Source organism: Amphibalanus amphitrite, unplaced genomic scaffold, assembly GCF_019059575.1.
Source record: "Amphibalanus amphitrite isolate SeventyFive unplaced genomic scaffold, NRLGWU_Aamphi_draft 000842F_arrow, whole genome shotgun sequence".
NCBI classification, from domain to species: domain Eukaryota; kingdom Metazoa; phylum Arthropoda; class Thecostraca; order Balanomorpha; family Balanidae; genus Amphibalanus; species Amphibalanus amphitrite.
In genome coordinates, this window is record NW_024882336.1 from 14042 (window position 1) to 33404 (window position 19363).

The 19363-nt window shown below is 48.4% G+C and overlaps 1 long non-coding RNA gene across 4 annotated transcripts in view; it reads right to left on the bottom strand.

Annotated features, from left to right (window-relative positions):
* Positions 1-4088: 4088 nt before the first annotated feature.
* Positions 4089-19363, bottom strand: part of LOC122366973 — a 38847-nt gene continuing 23572 nt past the window's right edge. The window contains exons 1-2 of one of the 4 annotated variants that reach the window (XR_006253977.1): positions 6760-6909; positions 4089-4921 (exon numbers count right to left, since the gene is read on the bottom strand). This is a non-coding gene — a long non-coding RNA (uncharacterized LOC122366973). Of the gene's footprint in view, positions 4922-6084; positions 6910-19363 lie in introns of those variants that run through there. The other 3 variants (XR_006253975.1, XR_006253978.1, XR_006253976.1) reach the window with 3 other exon arrangements.

The window sequence follows — 19363 nt, forward strand, 5'->3', positions numbered from 1 at the left end:
GCCGCCGCGCAGTCGATGTCGGGGCACCGCTGGCATTCGCCGACAGGGTTCCATCCGATTCGGTGCATTGGTGGCAGCCCGAACAGTGACCCACGCGAAGCTGGTGGACGTCAATGGCCGATGAGCGATGCCCTTCCGCGACCGGCGGTGGCAGTCGGTCCCTCATGAAGAACAGATACCAGTCATGCGGTCAGTCGGCGACGGCGCGGTCGCGAGCCGATCTGATGGTCGCGCGGTAGGCGTTGCCGACGTCCACCGGGACCGTCGACTGGGGGAGCGCGGCCGCCTCTTGGCCGCCGCCTCTGGTCGGCGCGCTCGTTGCGCTGTGGGACGGCATCCACTGCAAGTCGTTCACTGTGAAGCGGTCGTTTGACCGGGCCTGGCAGGCAGGGAAAGGGGGCCTCAGATGAAGTAAAACCATCCCTCAGGCCAGCTGGCTCTCCACCTCACCATGGCAGATAAGCGGACACCCTCGTGATCATCGCAGCGATGATTGCCAATTGGTGTGTCATTATGGGAGAGGATGCCAGCCTCCTTTGCAAGATAGTCGGTCACAGTCAGTTCTCACTTCTCAGTTGAACCTCCAATGGAAACCCATCACAAAGTGGAGATCAGGGCGCCTCTCACACTGCAGCACACTCAACAACTGAGGCGCCATCTCATCACTTGCAGGTGGTTCTTGCCAGGAGCAATGCCAGCCACTCACATCAGGTGATAACAGCAGCGTACAACTGCAATCTTTAAGCATCTATGTTCTTTCTGGTTTTCTCCTGTTGAGATCCACTGCCATGCATGAACTTGATGGGCTTTTGTTGCACTCCTCCCATGTGCAGACAGGTTTCCGCTGAAACAAAGCAAAGCAAATGTGATTAATAATGGCCCTGTTTCACCACTCAGACACTGTGTGCACTGGTAGCTACGGCATACCATAGCGTCACTCAAATGACGTTGCATGTGATATCTAAGTTTATGATGAATCGCGTTTGGAACAGAGTGAGAGGTCCTGAAAAACCAAGTACCAAGAACAGAGGTTTGAGTTCAAATACTGCTAGCATGCTGCTGGCGCTGGCGCCACAGCGTGCTAGCGTTCTGGGATGCTGTCATAGCTTAGCGTCAGAGTGAAGTTTGTTGACACTGCCATGGAAACCCAATGCTCCGACACACACAGCGCACTGCAGTGCTCTGCCGTGAAACACCACCCATGAATAGGTATTGGTTGCATGGCCTGGATCGGAGCAGTGTGGCAGACAGTGATTTTAATTTTAATTGCGCTTCCTAGAGTTAACAAGTTGTTTGTGAAATTGCTATTCATTATTCCTATTACCATTGTCTAAATTTCACATTTCAAGACAGCACCAGCATTGACATGTTATCTAAAATAAGGTTTAGACTTCAGGTGGTCCCGGGTTCAGCTATTAAGTAGAAAAAGGGCAAAAATATGTCAAAAAATATTTAAAAAAATACCTGCCTTTATCAACACCCCTCATCTAATCACATCTCAATACAATCAAACACAGCTGGGTTTAACCAGGGGTTTAACAACAAGGCCCGTTTGAATAACAATGTAATATTTTGCAACCGCTGCACCATTACTGTCACGTACGCTATCCCTAGATCGGTTGCTGGTAAGTAAGTGGTTGTCGTCATCAACTCGTCATGCAGCAGCTGATTGTGATGGGCGGGGCCTATTTTTATCCAGACGATAGAGAGAGCCCGACCGAGTCCCGACAAGAATATACCATACCCTGGGGCCAGGCAGTCACGTGACAGTTTCTGCTTGGTGTTTGAGTTGTGCCATCGTGGTTTATTGATATCTTTAAACAATTTTTAGACAAAATGTAGCTGAATATGTTAACATATATTTAAAAAAATAATTTTATTTAATAAACAGAAATAAGCAAAAAACAAAAGTTTTGGCCTAAGCGTAAAACTCTTATTTATGTAATACTCTTGACATTGCTTTGCATTGAAGATTCAGGCTAGAAAATTTTTCATACCCATTAGAGGTATAATACAATTTATACAATACTTATTTCCAGTGGCGCGGGAACTTCTTCCAGACTGGGGGGGCTGAACCATCATAGAGATCAACCTAGGGTACTATTACTAAGTGCTCGAGCGAGGAACATATTGAATATAATTAGATAAATAAAAGAAGTTGACCTTTTCCTCGACATCAAAAATGTAAAAAGCCGAATAATATATTTTAAAAAACGGTGAGCTTTCGGCCACTGGCCTTTATCAAACCAACGTGATAACAATGTTAAAAGACGATCCTGTCTGTCTGCCATTTTTCAAAAACCGATTGTCATTTTTCAAAAACCGATTGTCTACATCGGACACTATGTAGACAATCGGTCTATCTAATAGTTTGCCCTTATGAGTAGCGCCTTTCCTAAAATATCACGATCTTCGGTTTTTGAAAAATGGCAGACAGATTATTCACAGGATCGTCTTTTAACATTGTTATCACGTTGGTTTGATAAAGGCCAGTGGCCGAAAGCTCACCGTTTTTTAAAATATATTATTCGGCTTTTTACATTTTTGATGTCGAGGAAAAGGTCAACTTCTTTTATTTATCTAATTATACAACCTAGGGTACCCCTAAATCTAGTTTTCTCATCGGTTTTAGGCCACTTATTTCTCAGACCTTGGCCTTTTCAACGAAAAAAAAAGAAGAAAATATTTGCAAAAAAAGTGAGGTATTCCGTCTCAGCTGAGTGAAGAAACTAACCGTTTTGGCAGCCTGGAATAAAGGTTTTAAGCTGCCAAATGAGTTGCCGAGTCAGTAAAATAGGTAGATTTTTCACTCACATGCTTTCTTCCTTTGTGACTCACAACCCCTAATTTGGGGAGGACAAGCTGCCCCAACGGTTCCTGGCCTCATGAAAAGTTGTGAAGCACCGCCCCCACGGCCCCAGAGTTGTGAGGGCAAGCTTCCCCCACTGCCCTCTCCCCCGGTTCCCGCGCCTATGTATGAATCTATGAAATTGTGTTGGTAGATTTTCGATTTCGATTCCTCCAGCTGGGGGGGCTCAAATACATTACGAGCCCCCCCAGCCGAAAAGTTGGAGGGGCTCAGCCCCCCCTAGCCCCCCCGGTTCCCGCGCCACTGCTTATTTCTATGCTAAGATGGCTCTAGCGTATCCGGCAAATAAAATGGGCATAGGTATAAATACGCATAAAAAAATAAGTTAACATAGACTTGGGTATAACCAAGGATCACATACTGCCCGGGCCTATAAGGTGTCACATAAGGTGATCCGTGGTATAACTAATGGTCAGAAGAGGGCAAGCAGCGCGCTTGGGATGAGGCGTTCTCTAAGACGTCTCAGCAGCGTCTGCTGGATGGGGCAAACCAGGTGGTCCGGGTGCGTCTTCTTGCTGCCGCAGAGCCCCACACCGCCGCCTGGGTGCAAGCCCTCCCAGTCACCAGTCTGGGACTCCACCTGGAGGACGAAACCGTCCGGGTAGCAGTGGCGCTGCGACTCGGGGCACCGGTATGTGACCGCACAACTGCCAGCTCTGCCGTCGTCCTGCTGATCGACTGGGCCACCACGGTCTCTCCTGTGCCAAGAGTGCTGGCCGCCACGCACGTCACGCCAACCTTAATGACGTGCTGCGGCGGGCACTCAGCAGCACAGGGCTCGAGTGTTTTAGAGCCCACCGGCCTTGACAGAGGTGACGGCCGACGTCCCGATGGGATAACGCTCTCCCCTTTCAGCCGAGGAATGAGCCTGATATGGGACGCCACCTGCTGCGACACCTTCTCTGCAACTGCTGTCATCAGCTCTGCCTTGAGTCCTGGTAGCGCCGCTAGATGTGTGAAGAAATAGACATCTGACAATTGGCTGACTTCCCTGCCTCCCGGCCGCTACTCAGGTCCACCACTCGCCGTTGTCAGTGCACGGTTTTTCTAGCAAGCTCCAGCCTAGTATTGATCTTATTCAGTATTTACGGTACGAAGATTTGATAACGGAATGTGACGTTTCCACATCATGCTTGATGGTTGAAGTTTGCAACGTTAACAACTACCAAGTCAAGTCGCCGCCCCAGTCATCTGGCACGTCTCTGTCATCGAATAAAGCCAATGAACAAGAAAGTTATTATTTTCCAGCATAAATGAAAATATATAACACTGCTACAGGCGGTACGCGGATGTCATGCACTACACACAACGATTCAATCGAATAAAAACTGGATTAACCATAAATAATAACAGTACAGCACTGGATTAACCATAAATAATAACAGTACAGCACCAAACACTTGAGATGCACATTATAGTACTTTAGAATTTAGATGCACAGAGGAGTAATGAGACTAAAAGTTTTAGCACGCCCTATCTTAAAAATATTGAACGAGATATTTCCACAGTGCAAAAACAAAACCGAAATCCGACATAAAACCGATTCCAGGTTCAATGTCCACAGATTTAAAAACAAAACTTTCAAGTGCCCCCATGGTAAAAAAAAATGACCAAAGACGGAATTGTAACAAAGAATAAATAAAGATATGTGCGGCAAACGAAGAGCGGCACTGGACGAGCGTCTGCCCAAAGTAGGCGCCCAGAGTTACTCCTTAGCCCAGCGGGCAGCAGCAAATGAATTACAGCCAAAGGAAGAATATGCATTAGTCTATTAAGGCTCATCGCACCATGACGAGGCACAGCTCGGATAACGCGATTCGCCTGCGTCCTCCAGGCGAGAAGCACCTCGAGTAGGCTGCCGTGTCTTGACCAACTGCCGCATCCGTCGTCCGCGCCGCAGGCCTCCCAGCGGCGCATCGGCCGTCGACCGGCGTGGGGCCCGGATGTGACTAGTGCAGCTCCGTGGGGTGCCCTGCCGCGCTCTGCCGAGTGTGCAGAGAGCAGGTAGACTGGTGGCGGTGAAGAAAACAAGCTGTTATCTTCTTTCGGGATCTGTAAAGAAGCATTCCACTAAAAACTACATCCAAAACGTTTTCATATTTTTTTACAGAACACAATGCAGTAGCCAAAATAGATATGAAGTATGTGAAGACAACAGTCTACTGCCATTAGATAACTGATCCTGATGGACAAATACTTTAGATACTAGTATATCATAAGGTGGTTCAAAGGCCGGTGCCGTTTTCTTCCAGGGGAGGCGCCCCGGCCGCCGTGCTGGGGCGTAACGCAGTCCGTGCTTTTAGCACAGCAAAATATCCACCCAGGCTAGATTAAAGTCACGACAACCTAGGATTAAGAGTGGCTACAGACTTCAGACTTTATGCAGACTTAACATTGAGGTATTATATGTGCAACTAAATGACACACATGGTGTTTGTTCTAACCTTCTCAACAGAAAGTGGACGTGTCAGGACAGCACCCCTTGGTGACCATTATACTCAAGGGGTGTAGGAACTGATTCCCCAGGGGTGAAGCGATAGAAGCAAAAACATGAGTCACTGGATCCCTCCTGTGTCTTCCCTCCAGCAGGAAAAAATATATGCGTGATGCCCAATGTGACTAATAACTGCATATCATAAAGCTGGAAATATTGTACAAAGTTGTGACAACACAAGCAAACTATGCATGTCACTGCTCTTGTTATTGCTATATGAGACCCCACAAGACACAAAAATATGTCGCTGCAATGTGAGCTATTCTTATAGGGTTATTGTAGTTGTCCAGTGACCAAGGCCAAACAATATTGGCCGAAATATTTGGACTTGCATACACAATACAATCCCAGTGAATTCCAGTGAATTCATTCTACATTTTCACTACATCAAAAGTGAATGAAATTAAGTGATAATCAAAGACTCTGGAAAAGAAGATCAGCATAACTACATATGTCTTGTTTCCAAAGCTAAAGTATGATCCTCAATGTTGCAAAAGTTGCTTGGCTTTTACAATAATGAACAATACAATAACTTTGAATAAAAAACAACATATGGTAAAGTGAAAACACTTATCCAGCACTAAGCAGATTATTTCTAAGCTCGTTTAAGTCCCAATTTCTGCTATATTTCGCTTGGAGTCACTTCATAGTTTGAACTCAAGGTGCCTTGTGGATTTACCTCAGGTATGTAGGTAAATCCACAAGGATTTATGGGCTTTACCTCAGTTATGTAGCTGCTCCCTCAATTTAAGTTTCTCGTTAAATTTCATTGAGGCGTTGCAAGATGGGCTGTAGCCGAATTCTCTTCCCTGTTTAGCTGATGCTGATAATACCTGAACATTTCTAATTCCAATTTTTATAGCTGTTAACAATTGCTAAAGGCTCATGTACCTAGACAATAATGACTTTACAGAGGAAACCCCTGGCTGTGTTTCATGGGCGCGCTGCCAGCAGCTGCCAGCACATTCCGTGGAGCTAGCGTCAACCTCTGGTAGTGTTGGAGGCATAGGCTTGTTGATGTCTATGGAAGCCAAAAGTGGCTGGCAGAGTGCCGCGTTAAACCACCCTTATTTTTTGCACAATAATGGTGTGATAACTGTTCCTGCAAAAAAATATAAGGTGAAGTGAAGTAAAATCAGGTCAAACATTTATATATACCCAAAAGTAGCAGTGTATGGAGTACCTATATTCACATTACCATTCCAATAATATGATGCACAACAGGCCATAGAAAAACCAGTGAATGTTGAATTGTACCCCAATTTCAATATAAATATGGCACTTGGCAATAACAGTTAAACACACCGCTTTTTATGTTAAATCAACAGAGAAAACTCCTGAACATAAAAAATGATCAGAATGTATAAGGATAATAGCATAAATAAAAATCGACGACATCAGCGCCTATCATCGCCCTTGCGCATTCACCACTCCCCATTCCACGCACAGATTGTTTACCCCTTGGTTTACCCCGTGTTCGCAGTCTCCCTGACGACGGAGATTCTATACGCCCACCGACCAATCACGTTCAAGATCAGCGGGGCTTGGCCGCAGTTCTCGAACGCCATTGGCCAGATTAAGCAGGACCTTCGTCGTCAGGAAAACTGTGAACACGGCGTTACATATTTCGCTATGGTAACAAAAGCGCCAGAATTGACTACCAGAATCGGATCCGAAGGTCAAATGGGTCACGTGACTGACAAGTTCAGATGGACAACACCTGGAAAACGGCACAACGTGCAATAACGTTCTATATATCATTGGAAAGAGCATCAAAAGTTGTATAACCTATCAACTTTTCACTTAAATATATCTATAACGCAAAATGTTATAAAGCAGCAAAGACGCTCCCATTGACTTTGCATGTTAAAAAAATTCTTCTTTAAACGAGCTCAAAAAGAACAAACGAATTCTGACAGCTTAACGAAGCATAACAACATATTCTATGGTCTTTTCTCAACAAGTCCTGAAAGTTTAAACAAAATCGTATCATATAATTTTGTACAATGAGCGAATGAAAATGCCTCTGCAAAAACGTCCATTGACTTAACATGGGGAGCGAAAAAAGTTCAACTTCAAACTCGTGCAACTCAAGTTAACGAATTCTGACGGGTATACGGCGCACACTGGCGTGTACCAGAACGTGTTTGCCATAAAATGCTGGGAAGAAAACCACCTCCTTCTTGGCTCGTTTTCCCGCCATTGGCGATCGCGCAAAAAGTGTCCAAAACCCCGTTGACTTAACATGGGGAAAATGCAATTGCACGTGGCACGCGCAATGATTTTTGTTGCGAGTAGCGACCGGTACCATCAGGTAGATCACCTGCAAAAGTCTATACCCTGAAATTTTTACGATCCTAAACGCAAAACTCTAGGCTGCGACCAAGTTGCCCCAATCTCAGGCCAACTTTGCAAACATAGCCCGGAGAAGGACCGCTCCGGTTGTTTTTCAATAGAAAAACACAATTCTAACGAATAGTGTTTGTCTTTTCAAACAACCTGCGGTTACTGCTAATATTTAGCAATAATCAGTGTCGCATCCGCACACGGGAGGTATCGCCGTCACCTGTTCGTATACTCTAATGTGGTTGGGTTCAAGTCACAGTCGAGCCCTGCTTTTTTACAGCTTTTCTTAAAAACGGCACATCGTGCAGTGACGTTCTATACATTGTTGGAAAGAGCATCGAAAGTTGTATATTTTATTAACTTTTCACTTTGATACATCTGCAACGTAAAAAGTTATTAAGCAACAAAGACGCTCCCATTGACTTTCCATGTTAAAAATTTTAAATTTCAAATTAACTTTATAAGAAAAATGAGTTCTGCCAGCTTAACGAAGCATAACGGCATGTACTATGCTCTTTCCTCTACAAGATATAAGAGTTTGGGCGAAATCTATCTCTAAAATTTTGTACAAAGATCGAATGAAAATGTCTCTGCAAAGTCTCGGCATCGCCGTCCATTGACTTAACATGGGACACAGCAAAATTCCAACTTTGGCCTCGTGCAAAGACACGTTCCGAGATTCTGAGGGGTATACAGCGCACACTGGCGTGTACCTGAACGTGTTTGCCATAAAATGCTGGGAAGAAAACCACCTCCTTCTTGGCTCGTTTTCCCGCTATTGGCGATCGCGCAAAAAGTGTCCAAAACCCCATTGACTTAACATGGGCGAAAATTGAAACGCACGTGCCACGTGCCACGAGGTTTTAAGCGAGTAGCGACCGATGCCATCAGGTAGATCGCCTCCGGGAGCCCATACACTGAACTTTTTACGAAGATTGTACATTTCGTCTAGGCCCCGGTCAAGTTGCCCCAATTCGCTGCCAGACTTGCAAAACATAGCCCGGACAACGACCGCTCCGGTTGTTTTTCAATAGAAAAACACAATTCTAACGAATAGTGTTTGTCTTTTCATAGAAAAACACAATTCTAACGAATAGTGTTTGTCTTTTCAAACAACCTGCGGTTACACCCTGCACGTGCGCACGTGCAGCTACACCCCATCCGTGACACATGAAAATACATACTAACTGACATGCGCACGGCACCCTACTGATCGGTCTCTAAAGGTGTGCCAAATTTGAATGCAATCGGCCCGGCCGTTCCTGAGATCTGGAAGCGTCACCCTGCACGTGCGCACGTGCAACCTGGGACCCAACTGATCTGTGCAAGGCACCCTACTACGCAGTCTTTGGCGGTGTGCCAAATTTGAGTGCAATCGACCCGGCCGTTTACGAGATCTGGAAGCGACACCCTGCACGTGCGCACGTGCAGTCTGGGCCCCAATTGACTTTTGCACGGCACTCTATTCGCCGGTTTCTAGCGGTGTACCGAATTTAATCTGAATCGGCCCAGCCGTTTCCAAGATCTGGAAACGACCCCTACACGTGCGCACGTGCAGCTGCACCCCAACCTTGGCAAATGGAAATACACACTAACTGACTTGTGCACGGCACCCTACTAACCAGTCTCTAGTGGCATGCCAAATTTGAGCACAGTCGGCCCGGCCGTTCTCGAGATCTGGAAGCGTCGTCCTGCACGTGCGCACGTGCAAAATGAGTCCCATCTGATTTGTGCACGGCACCCTACTCGCCGATCCCTAACGGTGTGCCAACTTTGATCACAATCGGCCCAGCCGTTCTCGAGATCTGGAAGCGTCACCCTGCACGTGTGCACGTGCAGCGGCACCCCAACCGTGACACATGGAAATGCATTGCGCGTCGGGTGCCTACAACCATGCCAAGTATCAGCGCAATCGGCAAACTAACTACAGAGTTATTAGACTTGTTACCGAACTGACACCTCTTCGTTTTGCACGTGGCACGTGCATTAGGGGTCACCCATACGCATCGAGAACAGCACACTACGTGTAAGAAAGGAAGAAGCTATCCCACACAAAAGACCGCGAGTGAATCGGTCCAGTGGTTGCAGAGATATAAGGTTTGTAAAGGCACCCCACAGGCGGCCTACTGCTAATATTTAGCAATAATCAGTGTCACATCCGCACACGGGAGGTATCCCCGTCACCTGTTCGTATCCTCTAATGTGGTTGGGTTCAAGTCACAGTCGAGCCCTGATTTTTTACAGCTTTTCTTAAAAACGGCACATCGTGCAGTGACGTTCCATACATTGTTGGAAAGAGCATCGAAAGTTGTATATTTTATTAACTTTTCACTTTGGTATATCTGCAACGTAAAAAGTTATTAGGCAACAAAGACGCTCCCATTGACTTTCCATGTTAAAAATTTTAATTTTCAAATGAACTTTATAAGAAAAAATGAGTTGTCCCAGCTTAACGAAGCATAACGGCATGTACTATGGTCTTTCTTCTACAAGATGTATGAGTTTGGGCGAAATCTATCTCTAAAATTTTGTACAAAGATCGAATGAAAATGTCTCCGCAAAGTCTCGACATCGCCGTCCATTGACTTAACATGGGACACAGCAAAATTCCAACTTTGACCTCGTGCAAAGACACGTTCCGAGATTCTGAGGGGTATACAGCGCACACTGGCGTGTACCCAAACGTGTTTGCCATAAAATGCTGGGAAGAAAACCACCTCTTCCTTGGCTCGTTTTCCCGCCATTGGCGATCGCGCAAAAAGTGTCCAAAACCCCGTTCACTTAACATGGGGAAAATGGAATCGCACGTGCCACGCGCAAAAGACTTCTTAGCGAGTAGCGACCGGTGCCATCAGGTAGATCGCCTGCGGGAGCCCATACCCTGAACTTTTTACGAAGATTGTACATTTCGTCTAGGCCCCCGTCAAGTTGTACTGATTCGCGGCCAGACTTGCAAAACATACCCCGGACAACGACCGCTCCGGTTGTTTTTCAATAGAAAAACACAATTCTAACGAATAGTGTTTGTCTTTTCAAACAACCTGCGGTTATGTTTGAGCAAGCACCTCTGTAACGCCGCAAAAACGCCCGCCGCCAAACGATAGGATGAGTCTTGCACGTGCAGACCGGAGTGGGTGTGCTACGAACTGACGTGCACTGCACTCTAATAACCGGTCTCTAGCGGTGTGCCAAATTTGAGTGCAATCGACCCGGCCGTTTTTGAGATCTGGAAGCGACACCCTGCACGTGCGCACGTGCTATCTGGGTCCCAATTGACTTGTGCACGGCACTCTATTCGACGGTTTCTAGCGATGTACCAAATTTAATCTGATTCGGCCCAGCCGTTCCCAAGATCGGGAAACGACCCCTACACGTGCGCACGTGCAGCTGCACCCCAACCGCGGCACATGAAAATACATACTTACTGACTTGTGCACGGCACCCTATTAACCAGTCTCTAGTGGTATGCCAAATTTGAGCACAGCCGGTCCAGCCGTTCTTGAGATATGGAAGCGTCAGCTTGCACGTGCGCACGTGCAAACTGGGTCCCATCTGACTTGTGCACGGCACCCTACTCGCCGAGCCCTAACGGTGTGCCAACTTTGATCACAATCGGCCCAGGCGTTCTCGAGATCTGGAAGCGTCACCCTGCCCGTGCGCACGTGCAGCGGCACCCCAACCGTGACACATGGAAATGCATTGCGGGGCGGGTTCCTACATCCATGCCAAGGATCAGCGCAATCGGCAAAATAACTACAAAGTTATTACACTTGCTACCGAACTGACACCTCTTCGTTTTGCACGTGGCACGTGCATTAGGGGTCACCCATACGCATCGAGAGTAGCACACTACGTTTGGGAAAGGAAGAAGCTAACCCACACAAAAGACCGCGAGTGAATCGGTCCAGTGGTTGCAGAGATATAAGGTTTGTAAAGGCACCCACAGGCGGCCGACTGCTAATATTTAGCAATAATCAGTGTCGCATCCGCACACGGGAGGTATCGCCGTCACCTGTTCGTATACTCTAATGTGATTGGGTTCAAGTCACAGTCGAGTCCTGCTTTTTTACAGCTTTTCTTAAAAACGGCACATCGTGCAGTGACGTCCTATGCATCAGTGGAAAGAGCATCAAAAGTTGTATATTATATTAACTTTTCACCTATATATCTTACTAAAGCTAAAAGTTATAGAGGAATAAAGACGCTCCCATTGACTTTCCATGTTAAAAAAATTTAAATTTCAAATAAACTTTATAAGAAAAAACGATTTCTGCCAGCTTAACAAAGCATACCAGCATGTACTACGCTCTTTCCTCTACAAGATATCAGAGTTTGGGCGAAATCTATCTCTAAAATTTTGTACAAAGATCGAATGAAAATGTCTCTGCAAAGTCTCGACATCGCCGTCCATTGACTTAACATGGGACACAGCAAAATTCCAACTTTGATCTCGTGCAAAGACACGTTCCGAGATTCTGAGGGGTATACAGCGCACACTGGCGTGTACCCAAACGTGTTTGCCATAAAATGCTGGGAAGAAAACCACCTCCTTCTTGGCTCGTTTTCCCGCCATTGGCGATCGCGCAAAAAGTGTCCAAAACCCCGTTGACTTAACATGGGGAAAATGGAATCGCACGTGCCACGTGCCACGAGGTTTTAAGCGAGTAGCGACCGGTGCCATAAGGTAGATCGCCTCCGGGAGCCCATACACTGAACTTTTTACGAAGATTGTACATTTCGTCTAGGCCCCAATCAAGATGTCTCGATTCGCTGCCAGACTTGCAAAACATAGCCCGGAGAAGGACCGCTCCGGTTGTTTTTCAATAGAAAAACACAATTCTAACGAATAGTGTTTGTCTTTTTCAAACAACCTGCGGTTATGCAAAACATAGCCCGGAGAAGGACCGCTCCGGTTGTTTTTCAATAGAAAAACACAATTCTAACGAATAGTGTTTGTAGTGTTTGTCTTTTCAAACAACCTGCGGTTATGCAAAACATAGCCCGGAGAAGGACCGCTCCGGTTGTTTTTCAATAGAAAAACACAATTCTAACGAATAGTGTTTGTCTTTTCAAACAACCTGCGGTTACAGAGATGAAAGCCAGAGACGAGTAGTTACTAGCACACCCATGAAACATGGAACGCAATCAACATCATGGTTTGTGAGCAAAGTGAGAAACAAGTTCTATAAGGCCATGAATTAGTAACGCAATGCATGATCATCCAACCTGATGGAAGTAACCCATGTGTCATGTTGCATGATTGTTCAGCACGCTCGATAGTTAGTAGGTATTAGATATTTCGCGTCTCGAATCAGACATTTTTCCCCAGGCGGAGAGCGACGCACCGGGCCGCAGTAGCAGTCCGAGCCTTTACTGACGGCGACCGAGTACCCCGAGCTGACAGTGACAACCGCAAGGCCGACCACAGCAGCCACCGGCCGTGACTTTCCCTCGTCGAGCTGCAACAGACAACAATGGGACACGGAGCGGCGGCCTTACCCACCTCACAGCCGCCGGGGGAGGGGAGGGGTGGAGGGGGCACCCGGTCGGTACCTCGCACCACCGCGACACAACCGCTTCTCAGTTCACACAGCGGTCAGGGATCTCACCGTTCACGTAAAAAACCTGGGTTTTCTCAGCTAACGCAACAACCGTATGGGTCTCTCAGATGATAGAGGATAGCCCAGAAGATTGCATTTCGTTGCTGCAAACAAAAAGAGCACCGGAGAATTGGGACCTTAAAAGCACAAAAGCTACGACATCCAGAGCTTCACACCGGCAAGTTAACCCATAAACTATCAATACAGACGTCAAACTGGAGCAATGGAAATCCACGGCGATGACACTTTGACATCTTGTGAGGATATCGTGAACGTGCCTAGCTACGCGCTAATAATCAATGAATGAAGGAATGAATCAATCAATGCAGAGCAGCGCTGCAACGTGACGTCCGGCGGTACGAGTTTCCGACAATCGCTTGGCCGGACGTCCCTTCCTGCAGTCTGCACCATCCTGCCCCTGACCGGTGGAGTGAGGAGCAATGAGTCACATTCCTGGCCATTCCTGCCGCCAAACCGTGCAGCTGTCACCGCCGTCAAAGGACAGGAAGCGCTCCGTTCCGACCGCTGGGCAGCCCCTGGAGACGTCTGAGTTCTGTCGCTCGTCGTTGGACGACTATCCGTTTGCAGCATTGCCATCGCAGTGGTGTCACCGACCGACATGATTCCGAGATTTGGACTGATCTTCCACAGACTGCAGCCGTGACTCGGTCGGAGGGGGCGGCGGCGGAGTGGCGAGACTAAACAGTAAACATCCGCCCCTGCCCCTGCCGAGGCAGATAGGGTTCACGCTGCAAGTCACTCCGCCTGCACTATGTCACAATCGGGTCGCGGGGTGACTGTGGCCCGGAGGGGGGGGGACTGAAATGAAGGTGGAGGTTCTTAGCCTGAGCTGTGGTGGCTGATGGGCTGTGGCGTGGTTGGTTGATGAAGACTGATGGGTGACAACATATGGCGGATAGGGAACGGAAGGTGAGAGTGACAGATGTCGGATGCCAGTCGAAATAAACTGTCATCTGTTGACAGATGATGGCAAATAGTTAGGTACATTCTGGAAGAAGAGAGTTCCGAATTGCTAAAATACGCGAGTTCCCACGGGTCAGTCGCTGGCTTATTTTCCTTTGATGTGCTTCAGTCAATAGACGGCTACTAACATCAGACTGTCGACTTTTGACCGCCAGCTACCGATGTTAACAGACGGGTGGGGCGGGGCCGTCAGGCCCATGTCGAGCCAGGGTCACGGCCAGCGAAAGAGACGGTTATCGTCACGAAACGGAGAGAAAGGAGAAGAAAGGGACCACGCCACTCACTGGTAGCGACAAGGGAAAGTGAATTCATGCTCCGATGGTGGCGATGACATGACATATATCGCGGAACCCCGAAAGATAATATAGCATCGCCTTAGCTAGAACGACCTGTCATTGCCAACCGTGTAAAAAATATTTGCTAATAAGATTCGCTGCCTAGGATTCGTTAACACATCACCGCTCGCCGCTTAGTACAAGTGAACCCGGAAAATGCTCACGGAAGACGCCGTGTGAGTACCACACAAGCCATTTAGCGCTAAATTGGTTCGTGCTCGACGGCATTCGTCCGCATCTCACGCTGTTTCACCGCATGTCAGACCCAAAATCACATAATCACAACTAAGCACACAAAATGTTTATGAAAACCATTGGAGCGCAACCGAAGCATATTATTAGAAACGTCACATGTGGACCACTTACGGCACTAAGTATCCTACTCGTCCACATTAGCGTGCAAATGGTTGCTCGTTAGGAGCTGTTGCGGTGGCCGGTTGGAGCAGAACTCGCCACCCCCGCCATCCGGCCCCTGCACCAACAGAGTTCGGCTGGGCGACCGCGCCGGCCGTACCCACGCTGCAGAGACGGACACTGCCTGAGATCCGACCGGTGCCACCACCGAGCCCACAGCAGATGGGTCTCAAACGCACAGAACCAGACCAGACAAATGGGGCTGATCAGAGCGCCAGGATCACCGCAGACTCCAAAATAAGTCAATTACGGCCTCTTTCAATGTCAGTTTGTAACAGAACAGTGAATGGTTTGCTCGTATTGTTTCGGCAACAAATGTCCCTGAAAAAGTAATAAGCCTGAAATCCAAGTAATAGTTAAACCTTTTATAACGAAAAATAATGCATGCACTGCAGAATTCTGCGGGCTGTATTCAGTATTGGATACTACATAGATTGGTTTTGCACCGAAGTCGACTGTAGCGAATGTGACGGTTTGAGCGTAACAACGAGTGATTGGTTAGTGGTTACCCCTCACTGAAAACACCTGCTTTCTCATGCCACCACATCAATAAAACACAGTTTTATAATCTTAGCATCGGGATGTCATTGCAAGACCGCCAGCTGGCTGCAGATGCGGTCTCTTTGTCCCACTGACCTCCCCAAAAATCAGCGGGGCTGACCGGACTGCGGTCGCCGGACGGCGCACAGCAGTCGGCTCTCTCACGTGTGAGAGAGGTGTGCAGACCGCACGACTCTCACCATGGGCGTCCCGTGGGAGAGCCGCGGCAGGATGGACGGCTCAGTCCGAGGTGGAGGGAAGGCTTGGTCAGTGTGCAGGATGGACGGCTTAGTCCGTGCTGTTGTCACCGTCACGGCCCAGTATTCACAGTTTAATTCGTGCGAACATCACGAATGATCTGAGGTGGCGGCAAGGTTTAGTCCGTAAGGGGAACAAGGCTCGGTCCGTGTAGACGTTACGGCTAGCTCACTGCTGCTGTCACGTCACGGCGAGCTCAGTGCTGTTGTCACGTCACGGCTCGGTCTGTGCTGGAGGAACGGCTCAATCCGCCCCTACCAAACCCCTCCGCTCGCCACTTGTCCCACAGCTGGGCATCGGGTCCAATTTCACCACGGCAGGGGGATGGGCGGGGTCAGGGAGCGGGCGCAGGCCATTGCAGTCGATTAGCCCGCGTCACCAGCGCTGCAGCGCTAAGTGTGAGCAGCGACTTTCACTGAGAATAAGGCGCAGTCGCAGCGCTGCGGACGCGGCACAGACGCCCCTCCGCAGCGACCTTGCAGTGCGTAGTTATCATCATGGCTTCCGCAATATATAGTGCGAGTCATATTTAGTAGGGGAGAGTGGTGCAGGAGGCCCCCCCTTAAGCTCAGTTGCTATTTTTAGACAAATGATAATATTTAAGAGCTAACGTGTGCATGCGCTGTGAGCATGCATCATTTTCCCATACATATTTGCATTCAAAATGAATCTAGGGGGTACACAAACCGTAAACTTTAACATTTTGGAAAAAGTTGCAAAAGGGCCTCTTACACTATGGGTATGGTAAGACGCCCCCCCCCCCCTCGGGCGTTTTACAAGTCAAGTCGACTTGTAAAAGACGCTTTGCGAACACAGCTGCAAGGCCTTTTATTTCGAAACGCTAAGCAAATACGGTGTTATCGAAACCAATAACACTTCCAAAGCGCTCGAACAATGCGAAAACTAGCACAACCAAACGCTGATGACCAACGAAAATTGTACCTATTACCTCTAAGAAAAGAAACAGAAAAAAGAAACAAAAACAAACTCCTTGAAAAAAGAATGCCACGCCTGCCGCAGGTGCAGGCGTTTTAGCATCGGGGGCATTTTTTTATCGGGGGGCGTTTTATCATCCTCGAAGGGAGGGCCTCTTAAAAAAATGCAGTGTTTTAACGTCACAATCTTTATGGTTTATGAGACATTTGCAGCGCACCAGAACATGGTCTATTCTGAAGCTAACATGTGACAAATTTCGAAGAGATAAGATTGCATTTGATAGCCATTGTTTTTTCAGATATATAAGGGTGATAAAGATGCATATATCTGGCAAGTAAAGGGGCAAAAACAGAAACAGGCTTACCAAAAGTCTCTGCGACGCACCTGATACCTCAGGTTTCGTGAGTTGTTGTTTCAAGAGGGCTTCTGCTTTACAAGTACATTAAAAAGTAAATAACATTATTGGTTTGGTAAAAAAAGCGATGGGGCCTCTTACCGACCCTGGGCGTCTTACACGGATCTCCCCTACGTCGAAATGAACTCCATGAGTCGTAAAATTCGTGATCGGCTGCCAAATGAATGACCCCAATTAAAATTAACTGGCGTCAAATTCGTTGCAATGGACATAGGCGTAGGAACAGGGGGGGGGGGCCAGGTGGGCAAGTGCCCACCCACTTGTCGAGGTGGGGGGGCCAACCATGTGTAATGGCCCACCCACTTTTTACTCGAGGCCCCTCGTCTCGATTTGAGAGGACGTCGTCACCTTCCAGAATAAACAAACTCGGTAAAAATAAGTTCCACGAATCCCCACGCACGGACTCCAAGGGGCCGTGATGGATCCAAGGAGGCCCTCTGTTCATACTTGTCAGTCGAAGCCCCTGAGACTGATGGCCTGAGAGGCCCTAGTGGATCTGAGGAGGCCCCAATATCCACACTGGTCTGGGGAGGCCCCTGACACTGGCGGTCTGGGAGGCCCCTCTATCTACATTAGTCAGAGGTTTGAGACTGGTGGTCTGGGAGGCCCCTCCATCCACACTAGTCAGAATAGGCCCCTGACACTGGCGGTCTAGCTGAGGCCCCCTACCTTCACTAGTCAGAGGAGACCCCTCTATCCTCAATAGTCAGAAGAGGCCCCTGAGACTGATGTCTGGGAGGCCTATCCATCTACACTGTAGTCAGAGGAGGCCCCTGAGACTGATGACCTGAGAGGCCCTTATAATCACACCAGGCAGAAGAGGCCCATGATACTGATGGACTGAGAGGCCCTTCTATTCATACTGGCCACAGGAGACCCCCAAAACTTTCGGTCTGGGAGGTCCCTCAATCCGGCACCAGTCAGAAGAGTCCCCTGAGACTGATGGCCTGGGAAGCCTATTCACTCACACTAGGCAGAGGAGGCCCCTGAGACTGATGGTATGAGAGGCCCTCATATTCACACCAGTCAGAAGAGGCCCCCGAGGCTGATGGCTGTGAGGCCCTTCTGTTCATATAACTGGCCACTGGAGGCCCCTGAAACCGGTGGTCTGGGAGGCCCTCTATCCACACTAGTCAGAAGAGGCCCCTGAGACCGATGGTCTGAGAGGCTCTTATATGCATACTGGCCACAAGAGGCCCCTGAGACTGATAAGTCAGAGAGGTCCACTCGTAATGAATCTGAGGGGGCCCTCTATCCACATTTACACTTTTCTAGGGAGGCCCCCGGAACTGATGGTCTGAGAGGCCCTTTTATTTATACTGTCCACAGGAGCCCCCTGAGATCAATGGTCTGAGAGGCTCTTCTATTTATACTAACCAGAGGAGGCCCCTAGGATTGATGGTCTAACAGGCCCTTCTATTTATACTAGCCAGAGGAGGCCCATGAGACTGATGGTCTGAGAGGCCCTTCTATTCAAACTAGGCAGATGAGGCCCTTGACAATGATAGTCGGAAGAGCCATGCGGCGGCAACTGGCCGTGGCCATATTTCGGCTCGGTAGGGCCCCACAGAGCTCATGAGAGCACCTCAAGGGCTCCTAAGTAGACACGCTTATCCCCATAAGGGTGCCACGCTGGCTTCTGAAGGCTCCTTGTAGGCATCTAAGGGCCCTTTCCGGCCTCTAACGGCTCCATCCGCCTGTGATGGCTCCACACCAGTGTTTATGAGCGCCACACAGCGGCGCCTTTGAGGGTCATACTAGTGTCTCTTAGGGCCCTATATCGGTGGCTCTGGGGGCCCCACACCGGCGCCTCTGTGGGCCACCACACCTGTGCATCTCAAGGCTTTATAGGTACATCTGAAGGACCCACACCGACACCTCTGAGGGCCCCATACCAGTATCTCGGAGCTCTGAAGGCCCTACACCGGTGACTCTGAGGACTTACCGGCTCCTGAGAGCACCATGTTGATGTCTAACGGCTCCACAAGGCCACTGAAGGCACCACACAAAATCTCACTGAGCTCTAATGTCCATGTACCGGCCTCTGAGGGATTTAAGCCAGCGCATTCATAGCCCCACACCAGCAATTGTAAGGGCTTCACACTGAAGTATCTGAGGGTTCCACACCGGTGTCTCTAAAGGGCCACATACCGGCATCTCTGAGGGCCCCAT